Genomic DNA, 18,292 nt, shown 5'->3' on the forward strand with positions numbered 1-18,292 from the left:
TATTCAAAGGACAGGAAAGAGAAAGCTTTGGAAACACAGAAAGGTGGAGAAAGATATTGGAAAATGCAGAGAAAACCCTGCCTACCTCTAGTCTCCCCAGTTCTTGGCTGTAGTCACTTTTATTTAACCAATGGCTTTAAATTGGGGAGCAAGGTTTATATAACAAAAGGAGTGAGAAATCACTCCCCTGGGTTGAACCAGATCTTGTAGATCAGAATTTAGCATTTATACACACAGCACCAGATCACATTTAAGTTGAGGACAGAGTAATACAATATAAGCCAAGCACAGCTCCAGCCACACAGCTCACTGGCCAGGGTAGTAGAGGCAGCATAAATTACATCTGAATGACAATGCAACTTAGAGATAGATATTGCCATCCCAGGAGCTTCCCATAATTGTTACCATCCTCCAAAACAATTACCAGTGCTGGTGAGTCAGAAGTGATTTTCTAAGAGGGAACCTGGTGAAAAACAGGCTACTCAGAGAGCTGGGGAGGGAACAGCCTTGGGTCAGGGACACTTTACTTGGAACAGCTCCAGAATGAGGAAGCCCCAGGTAGGCAGCTGAAGAAAACAGGAAGTGTGCAGTTACATGTTCCTGTGAGTCCTTGACAAAGGTGCTGGAAATAGAACCCATGACCTCTGTTAAAAGCACTGCACACTCTCCACTGCTGAGCCCTCTCTCTAACCCTGAGTCCTGCAGTTTTGAAGCTGGGAGTCTAGGATCAGCTGGTGGATAAACCTTTGGAGCTTGTGTGCTGTGCCTTTCCTACTGGAGAGTGGAGAGCTTTAGAGTTCAAGATTTAGTCACTCCAACAGAATGGTTAATGGTCAGAAGACACTAAAAACTGAAGATGAGCCCTGCATCAGCAGATCTCAAGGCTGTGGTTCCTTCCCACACTGTCAGTGTGCTAGGGAGACAGCCCCAAAGTAGAACTTAACCCATATCAGGGTTGCAGTCTATGGAGTCTTCAGAAGTTGGAAAATCCACTCTGACCTCAAACTGCAGAGCCCAGTGTGTATCTAGAAGATCCTATGATATGCAAAGAAAAAGAAATATCAAAGAGTAGGCATCTCCAGTGGACAGCATAAACCTGACCAGAATACACAGATCAAAATCACAGGAACAACATATTACACAAGTTCAAACTCACCCCACACACATACACAGCAGGCTCCTGATTAGGAGGATAAAATAGTGAGTTCAAGGCTAGCCAGTTATACATACTGTATTCCAGAACAACTGGATCTGCATAATAGGGAGACCATGTCTCAAAAAAATCAATTTTAACTTCAAGAAGAATAAAACAGCAGATAAAAGAAAAAAGAAAACCTATCTAGATCCTAGAGAGGAAAGCAAGAAACATGACATTGGAAAAAAAATATGTGAGAATATCAAGAACATAAAGAAGACAGAAAAGCAGAAGAGAAATAAAGATGCAGGTGCCAAACTTTGAAAAAGAATGTACACATGTTGAAAGTAAAAACTCAGTGGACCAATTTGGTTTAAAAAGAAAAAGAATCACAATGGCAAGAATCAGTTACAGAGAAGAAGCAGCAGATGCACTAAATGGCTAGAGAATAAACTTGGGGAAATATTTTATAAGATTTCCCGTAAAGACGACAGGTACATGGCATAGGCACATGCTCAAAAGACAAATCTCCAGAATCCCTGGGAGAGGAGACGAAAGTTAAAGAGAGTCAAAGAATTCATCCAACCCAGTTGTCACATTCGAGACTAAAGTGTTGAACATACAAACACAAGAGGGAATTCTTCTATGCTGTCTGACATATCATAGTTAAGATATCACAACACAAAGCAAAGAAACACATTGAAATGTGTAAGTCACTACAAAGGCAAACACATCCGAATAGCATGGAATGATGTATTCCAAGCTTTGAGAATAAGTAACTGTCAATGCAGAGTGCTATATTTAGCCAATCTATCTTTTTAAGTTGATGGAGAACTGAAGACATTTCAAATCAGCACAAACTGAAGTGGTTTGTGACTATAAGCGAGCACTGCAGAAGATCCTTAAAGTACCAATGTATACAGAGGAGGAAGAAAAACAGCCTCAGTAATGAAAACACAGAATTTAATGACTTGAGAGGAACAGATGAACTATGGATGCCAAGCAGGAATCAGACTTGTCCAACTCTGGAAATCAGCAAATCCTATATTCAGAAATTGGTAAACATCTCACAATAACACACACACACACACACACACACACACACACACACACACACACACACACACACACACGCAAACACACACACATCAACTCAAAAATAAAGAGATGCAGACTGCCTTATTGGAATGAAATGAATGCTCAATCCAACTTTAGTTGTCTCTAAGTAATGTCTACTTGATTAAGCACCTGGAAAGCAAAATATTCATTGTTATCTTGAGTGTATTTACAATTGTGACCAGGGAAATCTGGGAATCTTCTTTGTATTCTTAGTCTCATTGATAAAATAATTTGTGAATGGACTCATCTAAAGTTCCAAAATAATTTTATTGTTTTAAAACAAACCCCCAGGTACCAATGTGTAAACCTCTACAGCTTCCAGAGAGAGGATACAAAGGAGAAAAAGCCATGTGCTTTGTACCAAGTCTAAAGTGTTAGGAAAACATGCTCAGAAAATAAAATGAAGTTGCATGATAGCAACTCTGTAAGCAGCTATGCTAGAGAGCAAAATTCTGAGGCATGCCATTATATTATTAAAGGGATAATAATTTCTTCTATCTCTTTAGCATGGCTTAAAATATATCTGCCTTCATGAAGGGGGCACTGGTTATTTACCTGCCCAACTATAATATTAGGTCTCCAAGTAGGCCTGGGATTTGATTCTCCTGAACAGACAAAATAGATTTTCCTTATTATACTTTTTCTACAATTCTAACAGAATCACCATATAAGACACAAATGAGTGTGTCTAGGAATATGCTTTCAGAAAAAATATGTAAGAGAAAATTTGTACCCTAAATGTCTGCACCATCAACAATGAGGTGGAATCCCAAACTAGAGAGAGAGAGAGAGAGAGAGAGAGAGAGAGAGAGAGAGAGAGAGAGAGAGAGAGAGAGAGAGAGGGAGGGAGGGAGGGAGGGAGGGAGGGAGGGAGGGAGGGAGGGAGGGAGGGAGGGAGGGGGAGAGAAACAGACAGACAGACAACAGAGAGACAGAGAGGGGGGGTGAGATACACTGCACTGTGTGGCAAGATACAATCTTTGGTTCAAGAGTAACATAAATGTTAGGATTGTAACTAACCACTTTAAACCTGGACTTGAGTCCCACTCCATAAGAGAGAACTCACACTGGGTAAGATTTGATCACTTGGTAGATTACAAGTACTGGGGTTAAACCTACTACTAATCATCTTTGTATCAACAGATTAGAATAGTTCTCAATGCTCATCAGAGAAGATTCTTCAGCTGGTCATGGTGCAGAAAAAAGAGACTGTGACATTATCAGTTTTAAACTGGCTATAACTGTTAGAAACCCCCTGCCCAGGGTCAGAGAAGGGGGAGCCAGAGGTCAGAGATAGTACTTCTACAACAAAGAGGGCATGGAAGGGATGTGGTACAGTGGCCATGGCTGTATGAATAAGACTTGCACAATATCAAACCAAATACACTCTTACATCATTTTTGAATATTTGTATCAAGGACTCTAAGTCACTGTGCCCCATAAATGCCTGCACATTCAGTTTTTAACTGTTGTGCCATTCACAAATAAGAAGGAGAATTGGCTTTGATGTATATAATCATGGAGTAATGCAAAAAGAGAATGTAGTACACAATCATTAGTAGGAAAGTTTGTTCAGCTATGAATAAAAATGAAATACTGACATTTGCAGGAAAAGAAAAACAGATGAACTTGAAAATCGTTGTATTAATGGGAAGAGGCCAGAATCAGAAAAAGAAATATTACATTTACTCTATTGTATAGGACCCAGATTGCGTGTCCTCATGTGTGTGTGTGTGTGTGTGTGTGTGTGTGTGTGTGTGTGATCTTAGGGATCTAGAGTTAGTATAAATACAGCCAATTTGAAAATTAATAAATACCACCATAAGTGCATCCTTATCAATGTGATATGCATCCACACCTCCATAGCTAAACTTACTTTTCAAATAAATATAAAAACAATGCTATAATTCTACCTAACATTACATGTATATTCATGGGTAATTGAAAACACACTATAACAGGTGCTGAAGTCCTCTTAGGAAAGCCCCTCTTTAATATCCTGTAATTTAGATAAGATTATGCATATTTAAGTGCTTAAGTACTGATAAGAATTTGATAAGTGTTATGTCACATGATAGAGGAAATGGAAAAAATACATGGGGATCTACTTAATGTGTATCTGTATAACAAACATTTAATCTAAACATAATATGGAACACACACTTATGACAGTTAGGATGACTGTTTCTGCAACTGGTTCTGTGAATGTAGATGGTATTTATAAGAACCTTCTACTCACTCTTCTTTCTTTTCCACTTCCAGGGAGTAACGTAGTGGATCTTGGTTGTTTCCCCACAGAGAAAGTCATACTTTCATTCCAGAAAAGTCCAACACATTGGATTGGGTTGTTGACTGTTGACCTTTCTCCTAGACTTTAATCCAAGTATGGTTTTCTCTGGGGAACTCTGGATAAGTCACCCCTGCTATCCCCAAAAATCCAAAGGCTGGAGGAAGTTCTCACTCCCAGCACAATGGAATTGTCACTGTGTTTCTGCACAAGTACAGTGCATATATTGGATACTGATTCAGAGCATCTAGTTGTTCCATCCCTGCAAGCTATCACCACTTACTTGAGACTATACTTGTTCTTCCAAATGCCCATCCCATTATCATAACAAGCAGATGATAAAACCAGTTAGTTCTATGAGCATGATCCAACCACCTCACTTGTTTGGCTGCTAAATGAGTTCCTTGGTCAGAAGCAATCTTATGAGGAAGACTATTCTGTACAATGTAAGTCTGTGGATAATAGTTTGGGTAGAAGCACTACATATTGGTTAGGTAAATGCAGAATATGTGTTTATTCAAATAAAGGCAAAGCCCTTATCTATTACAATTGTGGTTCAGGGTAATCAACATGCTATCTGGTCACTGGCTGATCACACTAGGGAATGATGCTATGTTGGACATTTACCATTAGTCTCTATTGATGGTAGACTGGGTACATACAGCAGCCACAGACAGGCCAGTCAGCCTTGGTGAATGGAATCTATGTTGTATAGTCTATGCATAACTGTTATCCTTACCATCATTGTCACTTTGTTTATAGGCCCATTGGGCAGTGAGAAGCTGGTTTGGAATAAAGATTGACTTTCACTTACTTAATTGGTTATCCTATTCAATTAATCATTACAACTTTTCCCAAGGTCACTGTATAGTGAGAATTTATACAGAACACAAATATCTTCATGTTGTTCCATTTGGAGAAGTATGCTCACATAACTCTACCCCAAATATCTCTCACCAATTTTCAATCATGCTCCTTCCAAGTCCCTGGCCCTTAAGCCAAACCATTGTCTACAGCCCATGAATCTCCTAATAAATAGACATATGGCCATATTTTTTTCTAAAGAGGAATATAGAATCAGGTGTTCTACCCAAAACTGAGCCAGCTTCAAAGATTCACCATTTAGGTGGATTGTTGCTGTTTTGTTTGGTTTTTGTTTTGTTTTGTTTTGACAGTGTTTTTCTGTGTAGCACTAGCTGTCATAGGACTTGCTCTGTAGACCAGGCTGGCCTTGAACTCAGATATCTACCTGCCTCTGCCTCCTGAGGACTGGCATTAAAGACCTGCACAACCACCTCTGTTTAACGTAGTCCTTCATTAATGCCCCAGAAAGGACTATCTTGCTATACATTGCTTTTGATGTTATCTACATAGTAAGCAGAACCATCTATATCTATATCTATCTATACATGTCTATATCATCCATATCTAATCTATATCTAATCAATATTGATATCAATATAGATGTCTGGCTCTAGTTTTATTTTCCTCTATTAATCACAAAGCAAATCACAAATGACTTTAGGTGTATTAGAAAAAAAAGTAACCATAGGTATTGGGGCCAATTTTCCTGTAATTCATGTTGTCAGGATCTGCTTATGCATGATCACATAACACTTCTATTTATGTTGGGCTTCTATTCACCTATGAACTTTATTGCTTGGTGAGTCACCAAGCTCCTTCGATCACATAGTTCCTTGATGAACTGTTACAAAATGTTTTATTTCCACTAAGGCTCAATACCATCCTAGGACCTATCTCTCAAATTAAAAATAATTGTTTAAACACAAGGTTAAGGTCTTGCTTCAAACTCCCAAGGTCCTTTTCTGTAATTTACTTATTAGTACCTGGTATTCATATCCACCTCTGACACAAAGTAGATGTACCATATGACTCAGCTATACCATATCTTGACATGTTCTCAAAGGACTTCACATTCTATTCTAGGGATATCTCTTAGCCATGTTCATTTTTTCTGTATTCACAATAGATAGGGAATGGAGACAACCTAAATGTCCTTCAGCTGATGTGTGGATACTGAAAACAAGATACATAAACACAATGAAAATATACTGCACAGCGAAGAAATGCAAAATGTGAGTACATGGGGGAGACTAGAGTATTGTACTGAACTGGGTGTCTCATTAATTCAGACTCCAATTCATAAGTCACCCTTTGCACCTTACCACTATAGCCTGACTGAAACTTAAGGCTAGTTATAAGTCTCGAAGCAAATATAGATGGTGAGTCCTAAGGGACACTAATATTGTTTTACTTAGTGTTTCCTTCAGGGAAGATCATTAGCAGATCCATACGCAGGACAGGATTAACTCTAGTTTGAGAATAGAAAGGCATTCTACAAGAGGTAGAAAAGCATCCACCACTAAAGGGGTGGAAACAACTTACAGAGGCACAATAAAATCACAACAGAGTCAGAGACTCATACGCTCTTGGCTCTATTAGGTCCCCTCATACCATATGTTATCCATCGCAAATGACAGGGTCCCACTCCTTTTCAACCATTCCTCTCATATTGCCTATAGGCACTCTTTGTAACAGAGACTTAAATTAGTAATCCAGCCAAATGTTAGAAAAATGCTCTGTTTTTCAGAAACCTCATCCCTATGGGAAGAAGAGTGATGATTCTCTTCAATGTACTTCTAGAATCTCTTACATTGTTAACATGTATCTGATACTGGAAAATTACATCTCTTAATTCATCATTTTCCTGCATGCTTTAACCAGAGGTACTTGAGGAAACCAAGCAATAGATTCCTCACTATTACATAATATTCATTCCTCATAATATACATAATATTACATAATATGTGTTACATATGACAAGTATCACAAAATACTCACCTTTCATAAATGGTGACTGAGGAATATTGAATACATTTACCTCATGTGTAAACAGTCTACCTCATGGATAATTGATGTTTTCCATACTATCAAAGAACTGTTAACCGTTTTAAGAAACATGCCAAGTTCATAATACATCCTTACAATTCTCTATTTTTTTTAAAAGAAGTCTTGGTATCAAAAGTTGTCTTATCAAGGGTTCTCTGGAGCACCAGAACCAATATAATTCATACATGTGTTGTTAGAAGAAATTTATAAGATTGGTTTACTTCACAAGAGATGGAAAAATTCAACAGAGGCTATTTGGATGACAACATAGGGAGACAGAGAACAGAGTAACTGCTTACTTAGTTCAGAAATAAGAAGTGTATGAACTGCCTGAGGAATCAGACCTTCAAAGAAGACCTAATACTAGTGCTCTGCAAACTCTTTCACAAAATAGAAACAGAAGGAACACTATCCAGTTCATTCTATGAAGCCACAATTATGCTTATACCTAAACCACATAAAGACCCAACAAAAAAAGAAAACTTCAGACCGATCTCCCTTATGAATATTGATGCAAAAATATTCAATAAAATTCTTTCAAACCGAATCCAAGAGCACATCAAAACAATCATTCACCATAATCACGTAGGCTTTATCCCAGGGAGTCAGGGATGCTCAATATACAGAAATCCATCAACATAATCCACTATATAAACAAACTCAAAGAAAAAAACCTACATGATCATCTCATTAGATGTTGAGAAAGATTTTGACAAAATTTAACACCGCTGCATGTTAAAAGTCTTGGAAAGAGCAGGAATTCAAGGCCGATTCCTAAACATAGCAAAAACAATATACAGCAAACCCATAGCCAACATCAAACAAAATGGAGAGAAAGTTGAAGGAATCCCATTAAAACCAGGGATGAGACAAAGTTTCCCACTCTCTACCTACCTATTCAATATAGTACTTGAAGTCCTAGCCTGAGCAATTAGACAACAAAAAGGAAGTCAAATGGATATAAATCAGAAAGGAAGAAGTCAAAATATCACTATTTTCAGTTGATATGATGATATACTTAAGTTACCCCAAAACTTTTACTAGAGAACTCCTAAACCTGATAAACAACTTCAGCAAAGTGGCTAAATATAAAATTAACTCAAACAAACCAATAGCCTTGCTCTTCTCAAAGATAAACAGGCAGAGAAAGAAATTATAAAAATAACACCCTTCACAATATTCACAAACAATGTAAAATAACTTAGTGTGACTCTAACCAAGGAAGTAAAAGATCTGTATAAAAAGAACTTCAAGACTCTGAAGAAAGAAATCAAAGATCTCAGAAGATGGAAAGTTCTCCCATGTCATTCCTACTTTGCTCCCTGACCCATAATAGCATAACAGCATCACGATGTCTCATGAAGAGGCTTTAGACAGGGTGAGCATTACAAGACCAGATTCTCAGAGAAAAGCTTCAGTGAGACAGTTCATTTAATTGGGAAGGACAAAGGTTTGTTTAAACCTTTAGGGGGTGAGTGTGACATATTGTGGTAGATATACATCATTGATAGGGACCAGGATGCTGAAAATGCCTCATTAGCATAAGGAGAAATTCCAGATACTGGCTGGATATGTTCTTATAAGGAGAGCGGAAGTTTTACCTGGTTACTGTTATGTTGGTTGATAACCTGGTGTGGGCAAAGGTGGGGGTCAGAGCTACATGTGCTGGAGTATGCAGGCCTGAGCAAGGGTGGTGGTGGTGAGTGGGTAGTGGTCCTATGCCTGTAGATTTCAGGACAAGATTTTCCAGATTGGAAATACCTCCACACTACTCTTGCTCTGGACCAGCTCCTCCTAGTTCCATGGCTCTCTGGCCCTACAAACAGAAAAAGTAAAATGAAAAAGATTTGACAACTGGAAAAAAAAAATGTCAAACATAGTATGAGCTTTTTTTGTGTGTGTGACCAGAACCTAAAACCAAATAAGAAAAACTATAGAAAAAGGAGAGAAATGTATAAAAGAAGACAATTAAATAATTCATAGTAAAAGGATAAATAGGATAATAAACCTTTGTAATGGCAAAAGTAGAAATTAACAGGTATATTTTTTACCTACTTGACAAGCAAATATTCTTTCAAAAAAACAGATAATGATCCATCTTATATTGTCTTAGAGGACTTTTGATGTGGTTATGTATCTTTATCAGACAATTGAGTATCTCTCAAACAGGAATCCAAAAGCCTCTAGATGAGCAGGTATTCTGGAAGGACCTTAGACAGAAAGGCAGACTGAGGTGTGGGTCAAGATGGATGCATCTCTATCAGCAAGTTGCATGTACCTGTAATCCCATATTGTGACATGTGTGTTTATAATTGTGTCTTAATTTGAATATAGAATGTTTCCCAAGGGCTCAGATGGTAAAGGCTTGGTCTCCAACTCATGGTGCCCACTGAAGATGTCAATAAAGTTTCTAAATCTCCCCAAAAGAATAAGAATGTGTTCACACAGTGACAATCCAATGCTGAGAACCTAGAATTTCCCTGAAGGCTTGCTGCTATTGAATCTACCCTGAATTTCCAAAGAACTGGGAGTCTGAGGTCAGTGTAGGAAAAGCAGAGGTAGATGCTCACTCAGGGAGAGAAACCCAAAAGAATATACACTGCTTTCTTCTTGGGCATCTTTATATCCAGGCAATTGTTGGATGGTGTCACTAATTTTGAAAGCAGATCATTTCCCTCTAGTTAATTATCTCTAGAATACCCTCATTGATATATCCAGAGATGTTTCTGAGATTGTACCAATCAGTCAAGTTGGCAATCAAGAAAAATGATCACAGATTAGGAGTCTCACTGTCTTAACCAAGCTACCCTTGAATGCCTGATATTGCCTCAGTTTCTGGAGTAGTTAGATTACAGCTTTGGCTACTTATTTGTGAATATAGTCTTGGGTAAGATACTCAGTGTTTCTGGGCTTCTTCACATGGGATATTGGAATACTAAAATCTTTTCACATCTTTGAGTCACTGTGATTCCATTGTTTATAAGTCTTATTGGAAATAGTATATATATATATATATATATATATATATATATATATATATATATATATATATATATATATGAGTTATTATTAGGAATAAGTTACCCGAGGCTCAGAAAACATAGTAGTTCATATTGTGTCAATACTTCCAGTGCCCTATACTCTTACTAGTCAAAAAACATCTTATTTCTCAAACTTAAATAGTTCCAGCAGCATGACAGGCACGTTTCTTCTGTTTCTCTGTCTTTGAAGTTATCAAGAAAGTCAACTGACTGATTTCTTAAATCATTATCACAGGTAAGAATGAACATTTGCAAAATAACATGCTTTTTTTTAAACCTCCAGATATTTGAATCTGTATTAAAGCAAGATAAAGCTAAAATTATAGTTAAGAAACATGTTTATGAAAATAAATACCTTGAGAAGATGATAGAAAAGATGAAATAATAAGAAAATTTTCCCATATAAACTGTGAAAAATGGCTTTAATATTACTTTCAGTTTTCCCAAATATTCTATAATCCATACTTTTCCTTCTTATTCCAGCATCTTTGTGTAGACAAATTATTCTGTTTATTTTTAGTTTTGTATATATATATTTCTTTAAATGACTGAATATGTGGTGAGGTGAACAGTTTATTAGAGGGATGCTAATGAGAATGAGGAGAAACAAAATGTTTACTCTCTGTCAAAGATATGAAGGTAATTTTTACTGCAGGAGTGACAATATAACTAACACCAGAATGGGGTGTCTATTTTACCTTGCTTGTTCTCTCCTCAGACTCTCCCTCTTCTCATTTTTGTGTTGCTATGCAAACAATTCATTCTATTAGAAATTATTCTTCCTTAACTCCACTTTGTATTGGAAAGAATTGGGTCATTACATAAGAGTGTTGGCTGTTTGTTCAGAGGACTAGTGTTCAGTTTCTAACACCTACATGACAGCTCACAACATCCATAACTCCAGGTATAGGGATTCTATGCATTTGTTTGTCTACTATAGGCACTGCCATTTATGAGATACACAGATATGCATGCAGGTAAGAAATAATAAATATAAAATGATAGACAGGCTGGCAAGACACTCCATCTCTAAAGAAATTCTATGGGCATGCTGGCAGGCTTGAAACTCAGGTGGCCAAGTGAAAAATGATACCAGTGACATATTGCACACTTGGCGAGAAAATGAAAATATTGTGTAGTTTTTATCAACTATTTCCAGATGTGTCCTTTGCTGAGCTTGAAAAAGGATTGTACTTGGCAGAGAGTCCAATCTGATGAGCAACTGTGAATGAAGGGTTGATGTGATGTAAAGGCATTTTATTTGAATGTGAGTTTTTTTTAGAACCTCCTTCTCCACCAGATATGGCTTCTGTCCAAGTAAACAGCAAAGAAAATTACTTGGGGAGGAACTCAGCAAGGTTTTCTAAATGTTATAGATCGTAGAACATAAGCAAAATAGAATATAGACTACCTATTAGACACTTGTGATTTGAGAGACATTTAAGTCTCTGTAGGCTTTAGACATTAGAAGTTGGAAACTGATGTGGAACATGGTGGTCTACATTATTCTTATTTCCTAAGACATAACAGCAAAGGTAAATGTCACCTCTGAAAGGACAAGAAACAAACTTCTTGAGATGCCAATAAAGACAATGGAACTACAGAAGGTGGTCGAGCATACCATCTTACTTCTATAAACTGAATAGCACCAATTAGCATCCACCAGTACCGCTCTTATTTGGCAATAATTGTTTTACTGTTTTCAATACAAGGAATAGGTAAGGACCTTTTCAAACAACTCCAGTAGCTCTCTTTTCAATCTGATTATTAGCCCAAAGCAATGTTTAAGCAAAACCCTAGATGTATCGGCATCACAGGTACTTTGACACTGTGTATGTCACCAGGGGAAGCTCTCCCAACTCTCTGTTCTTGCCTACCTCATGTCATAGGTACCATTCTTGATTTGTTTATTTTATTTCTGACCATCAGAGGTAGCCTTGCCACCAAAGGCTAGTATTACACAAATGTCTCCCAGTTTGTAAAACTCCATGCAAACATTTTAATCTCTCCTGCCTGACAAAATTTTTATTTACACAAAACACACCTCCATTGCATATTTCAGAGTTTGGTGGTCTAGAGGGACCAACCTTATCTCCCTTTCCTTCATTTCTCTTTGAGCGGTTCATTCTAAACTAACCTGTTTGGAGAAACCATGAGGCCAGAAACCAAATAAATTAGAATAAAAAAATACAAAATCAAAAAACAAAAACACAACCAACAACACAAGTGCCTGTCCAGGAAAGCTCTTTAGCCAGGTTTGGGTTATGGAATAGCCTTTTGTAAAAAGAAATTGCCTTGCCAAACTTTTTTTTATCTGTTCTCTTATGTGATACCAAGATTATTCATTCTTTGATTGCTTCAAACAGGTAGAAATGATCATGCTTACATGCTACTTTCTTCAATCACTAGACATAATGCTATAAGGTGAAATGTCTAACAGAAACTATGGCAGTTTTCTTAAAGGTGATACACTCAGTCCTGACTCCAAGAAGACTCAAGAGAGAAAACCTGCATGTCTAATACATCTCATCTATATAAAAAGAAATTACTTTTCCTTTACCAGGAAAAGGTATAGATCAAAATTTAAATCTCATTTCTCTGAGTCATGAGATCCTAGCTGATTTAATTATTACATGTGGGAACACTGAGGTAATCAGGCTCTAACACGTCTCTCAATCAACCTCTAAATGGCTTGGCTTCCTTCCAGCTTCCTTGAGCTTATTCCCAACTTGCAAACCACATTATATCAATATTCATGAAATGTCCCTGTTAACTCATGATTTGCTCAAAGACCTCAATACTTTGCTGTGACAACTTTCTTAGACTTGCTCTGTGGGTACAGAGATATCTGGCTGAAAGGACTTTCCTCTGACTATTCAAAATTGTCCTCTGTCCAGCCACATAGCATAAGGCTTCTAGCACTGTTATGTTTCACTGTTTCTATATTGCTCTAGTCTGAAATGATTTTTTCATCGCTTTCCATTGTCAAAACTATGCACAACATTGAATTCATCACTGAGATACACCATTCTCTACAAAGCATTTTCTGTTTATCCAGTTGAGTACCTGTGTCTCAATTCTTGCCTCTTTTCTTTCTCTCCTTAATGAGCAGCTATTTCAAGTGAGTTACTGATCCACTAGTATATTCTGTAGGGTGACTTCTCAACTTTATTTTCATCTTGTAAATTGACTCCCAGCGTCTCTTACTACATAGCACAATCTAGAATACTGTAACATTACATTGGTTGCATAACAGTAACTCACAGTGAAGAATCATATCCCAGTTATCAAACTTCAGTTTAACAACACTGCTTCCTCACAAAGATTTCTTTTCTTCAGCGTATCCTTCATCTCTTCTCCAATATCAAGATCCCTATGCCCACTCCAGATCTTCCTATCTTCTTGGACATCTGGTAAGTTACTGCTTCAATCCTTCATTTGGGTGAGCCAGAAACCAACTGAAGAACATGGTTCCAACTTTAAATAACTAGCTTCAGTTTCTTTGTCTTCCAAAGGGAAAGAGGAAGCTGTGATTCCTCTTCTGTAGATTAAACCCAGATAGTCTATGGAGGAATGCAGAAGAACCAGTGCTCTGTCATACATCATACTCATGAAAATACAAAACTTTATTAAGCAGTTTCTAAGACATATAAAGAAACAGCTATTATCTAGCTTAGCTACTAAGTAACTGAATTAATACATGTCCTCGTGTTGAATTTTGGGTGAATAAATAAAACAATTGTATATTAGTTGTTAATTTAAATATAATGTTTGCTTAATAATAAGCTTGCAGTAAACAAAAACATAACACACCAAAAATAACCAGACTCAAAGTCTATACAACTCAACGAACTATAAAAATAGGTATTCAGAACAGAATCTGGAGCTTTCCATTAAAATTTATACTTTGAGGATCAAATATATTTCATACATCTATCAATGACAAAAACATAAAAACACAAAACCCAACAATTAGCTCTGTATCCTCTTTGATGACTCATGTTATGTAAAGAAAGTGTCTCAGGAGGACAGGAAGATGAAGGAAAAACAATATGTGGTGGTTACATTTTCTATGAGACTCTGAGGAAGAAACTGTCTTTGGCCATAATATCAATAAATCATCTAGCTTTTCACTGTGTTCCATTTAGTGAGAACCACAGAGTTTGAGCATCCAAACTTTTTAAGTTGTATAGCACAGAAATAGTCTTCTGTTTTCAAAGACCTTTTAATACAATTTTGTAGGTCAAAATAACCTCACGAGACAACAAGGAGAGTAAGATAGTGTAGAATTGAGTTATGTAATGCAAGGACACTTGTTTGACCGCCATCATTTTCTTTATCCAGGTTATATGGCCCTGGACACTACAAAAATCTTCTGAACTTAAAATGAATGATGATTTTATCTCCCTGTTGATGTCTTGGGAAGATCAAATGAATCAATACAATCAAAGAGCTTAGTAGGGATTGACTTTTGCTGTCTCATCATTATCATGATGATAGACATGGGATCGTCACTAATGAGATGGATTCTAGGCAGGACCTCCTAAGAGAGACCAAATGAGTTTGGATGTCAGGACATTGGCAGATGTGTGGGAGACTGGGAAGAAAACAAAGGTGAGAAAGCAAAGATCCTTGTAGATGAGGTAAAAAAAAAAATCATACATTTAGGTAGGCATGACTGAGTAGGGAGGACACAAATAAACAGGTTTTCCCATAGGCAGGCAGAAGTCTGCAGACCCTACCCACAAGCTGTTGAACAGTGTATTGACCTCACATTATGCCTTCCCATGCCGTGGATGACAAAAAACATGAGCATGTACAACACTGACGACCTTGCCCAGATGGTAGAATAAAAATAACAAAGGGAAAAACTTTGCCTTTCCTTTAGCATACTTATAAATACTTGTTTCACAAACCTGGTGGCTCTGGACTAGAATATGCTGAAGAATGTGAGTATCTGGTAGCATGAGCTACGCCTGAGAGTTCTTGGGAAAAATCTCTCACCTGTCTTTTTCACAGTGACCTCTGAAAGGTTTGCTATGTTATTCTGGCAACTGGTTAAATTAAGCTTTAAGGAAAAGAAAAAACCCTAATAGAATAATTAATTTTGTATTCTACAAATTTCCAGTAATAAGCATTACTAATGCTTCATTTTTGGGCCACTGGATAACTAATTTAAACTTTTTCTCATTATGTAGTCAATTTAGTTAATTTGAGAAGACCACATTAGTTTTTCTCCTCCTTCTTACTTTTATTAGCTTCTGGCTGTCCTCCAACTTGTCTTAATCAAAACGCTTATTATTTGTGTCTTGCCATTAAGGATAATCTAGTTATTCTATAGATAGTAAATTGCATGTTAGAAAAAAAAATGGAATCATTTAGTCGCTACCACACGATTCTTGTGCTTCTTCCGAGTAAAAGCAGAAATATTTGCAATTCAATGGCATGGAGTCATTCCAGGACAAGGGCTAATGGCAGTTAAAGGAAATGTTCTCTGACAACTGCATTGTGTGTATTAAAGTCTTTTACTTTGAATGTCGAACAATCTTACGTGTATTTACCCCTCAGCTACTAGAAAAAGGAAAGGTGATTTTGTAAACAACTCAGTTAATTTTCTCTTTTTCAAATACTCACAGGATACCCTACTAAGTGCCAGGCATGAGTCTATATTCTGGGTGTAGCCAGAAGCAAGACAGACTCATTCCTCTCACAAGGCTTATGTTCTCCGAGAGGTCAGGAAGCTGAGCTTGCACTTATGATACCACTCTCCACAGGGCAGGGTTCTCACAGTCTCCAGAGACTTACATAGAGATGGCTCAAGGAAAGCACTGTGAAAAGCATACCTGGGCACAGAAGGGTCCTATTTTCTGTGGTGTGGTCAGGGAAAACATGCCAGATAATGAGAGCCTTTGACCAAGGATAATATACAAGGGAGACCTATGGTTTCTTTTGCTCTGTGTTCATCCACAGCCATAAATCAGCAGCTTGGGTAAGGAGATGTAGCAGGGCTTCTCACTCATCAAAGTGCTCTAGACCTGTAGTGCTAACCAGAACATGGGTCTCTGTCTTTCAAATATTAATAAATGGTTGCCTGCTTAATATTGACTCGAAGGAGACACTGTAAATCTGAGAGGTTGCCACTCCGGTATACATCATGCATATTACAGAAATTAGCAGGCTCCAAGTGCCCAGAAGGCTGAACAAAAGTGGGATTTATACTCTTTCCTCCCTGATCTTTTACACATGAATCAAATGATATATTCCCAAAGAAGAATTAGAAGCTGACACGCTCTGTGCCAGCATGTAGATAAGGTTGGGACCTGTGTACATCGATGGCTGCACTCCGATCTCATGTGTCGCCGCCATATGGAGATTAATCTGGCTCAGGCCCTGCTGATAGTTACAATTAATAATCATCCTTACACAATGCCAGCCAGTCACCACAGAAACGTGCTCATGAATGGAGCTAGAGTCATCAAGCACAACCCAGCCATCACCTGCTCCCGTCCCCCCTTTGTCAACCTTAAAATTAAACACTGTCACAAAGCACTTATGAGGAAGGCAGCTTTCTTCTGCCCTTAGGAATCCTGGAAGCAGCTCTTACAATGACCCAGGACCAAATCCAAGCCCTATTCTTTTCTTCAGTCCCATTGAGGGCCTTTTAACGCAAAAGAGGGAAAAAAAAAGTTCAAAGAAGTGCTGTATGTGGATTTTTCAGCTCACAGCAAATTTGAATTTGCTCACTAGTAGAAACAGGAAAAGGAGACCTATAAAAGAAGTAAATAATGAAAATTGACTACTTGATCCAGTCAGAATATGGGGAAATTTTCAAGACACAGCAGAACCCAGCATTAAGTTACATTCTAGTGCAGATTAAAAGTGAATGCTGAACGGTCTGGGTCTGCTACTGCCTGCCTTTGTGATCCAGAGCGAATTTCCCACCATCTCTGTGTTTCTGTTGCCTCAGCTGCAAAATGAGATTAATAGTAATGCCTCAGGCTGGAGACATGGCTCAGCCCTTAAAGGATAAGCTGCTAACCAAAGAGACAAAGGTAATGCCCTGCTATAATGTTTATACCTAACACTTTGTGAGCATAGCTTCAAAAGACTATGTGGAGGTTCCTTAGTTTTACTCTCCTCTCTTAGGTGTGTCTTAAAGAAATACTTTCCAGCATTTGAAACATAAGGGCCTACCCACTGAGCATTTGGACTCATTCTGAATCACACTAGAAATTTTCTTAAAATGCTGAGCTTTAGAAAGATCTACTCTCTGGTAAACTTAATGAGATTTATTTACCAATAAAATAGTGCTTAATTTTTATTAGTTAAAATAAATCCTAATAGATGTTTTAAGGTACTTCCCAGTACTCTATTGGGAGCCTAGGAAGCTTTTATCATTGGAAATGGTATAACAAGGTGAATTTCTAAATCATCTTGTTTCCAATAGCTGGTGGTAAAGAATCACCCCATAACTAGATAGTGAACAGTTCCTACACAATCTGTTGTTGGGTGTGCCCTGGGGAGATAACACAGTACTGGTCAGATTTCTCAAAGGGACAGTGATTTTTACCAAACAGATTATGGTTGCTATTCTGTGCCCTCATTGTCACAAATGTCTATAATGCTTCTGTCATCAGTTTACGATGACATAGAATTTGTTACATATTTTGGGCATACTTCCATCACAAGTATTTATCCATTTAGCTTCTAGCATTTGCAAGTATAAGCTTCATCTGTATGAAAACACTTCTTCTAATGCAGGTTCCATTTCTGGATATTGGTGTTTGCTTTTTTACTGCA

The sequence above is a fragment of the Micromys minutus genome (genome assembly GCF_963924665.1).
Source record: "Micromys minutus genome assembly, chromosome: 8".
Taxonomy (NCBI): Eukaryota; Metazoa; Chordata; class Mammalia; order Rodentia; family Muridae; genus Micromys; species Micromys minutus.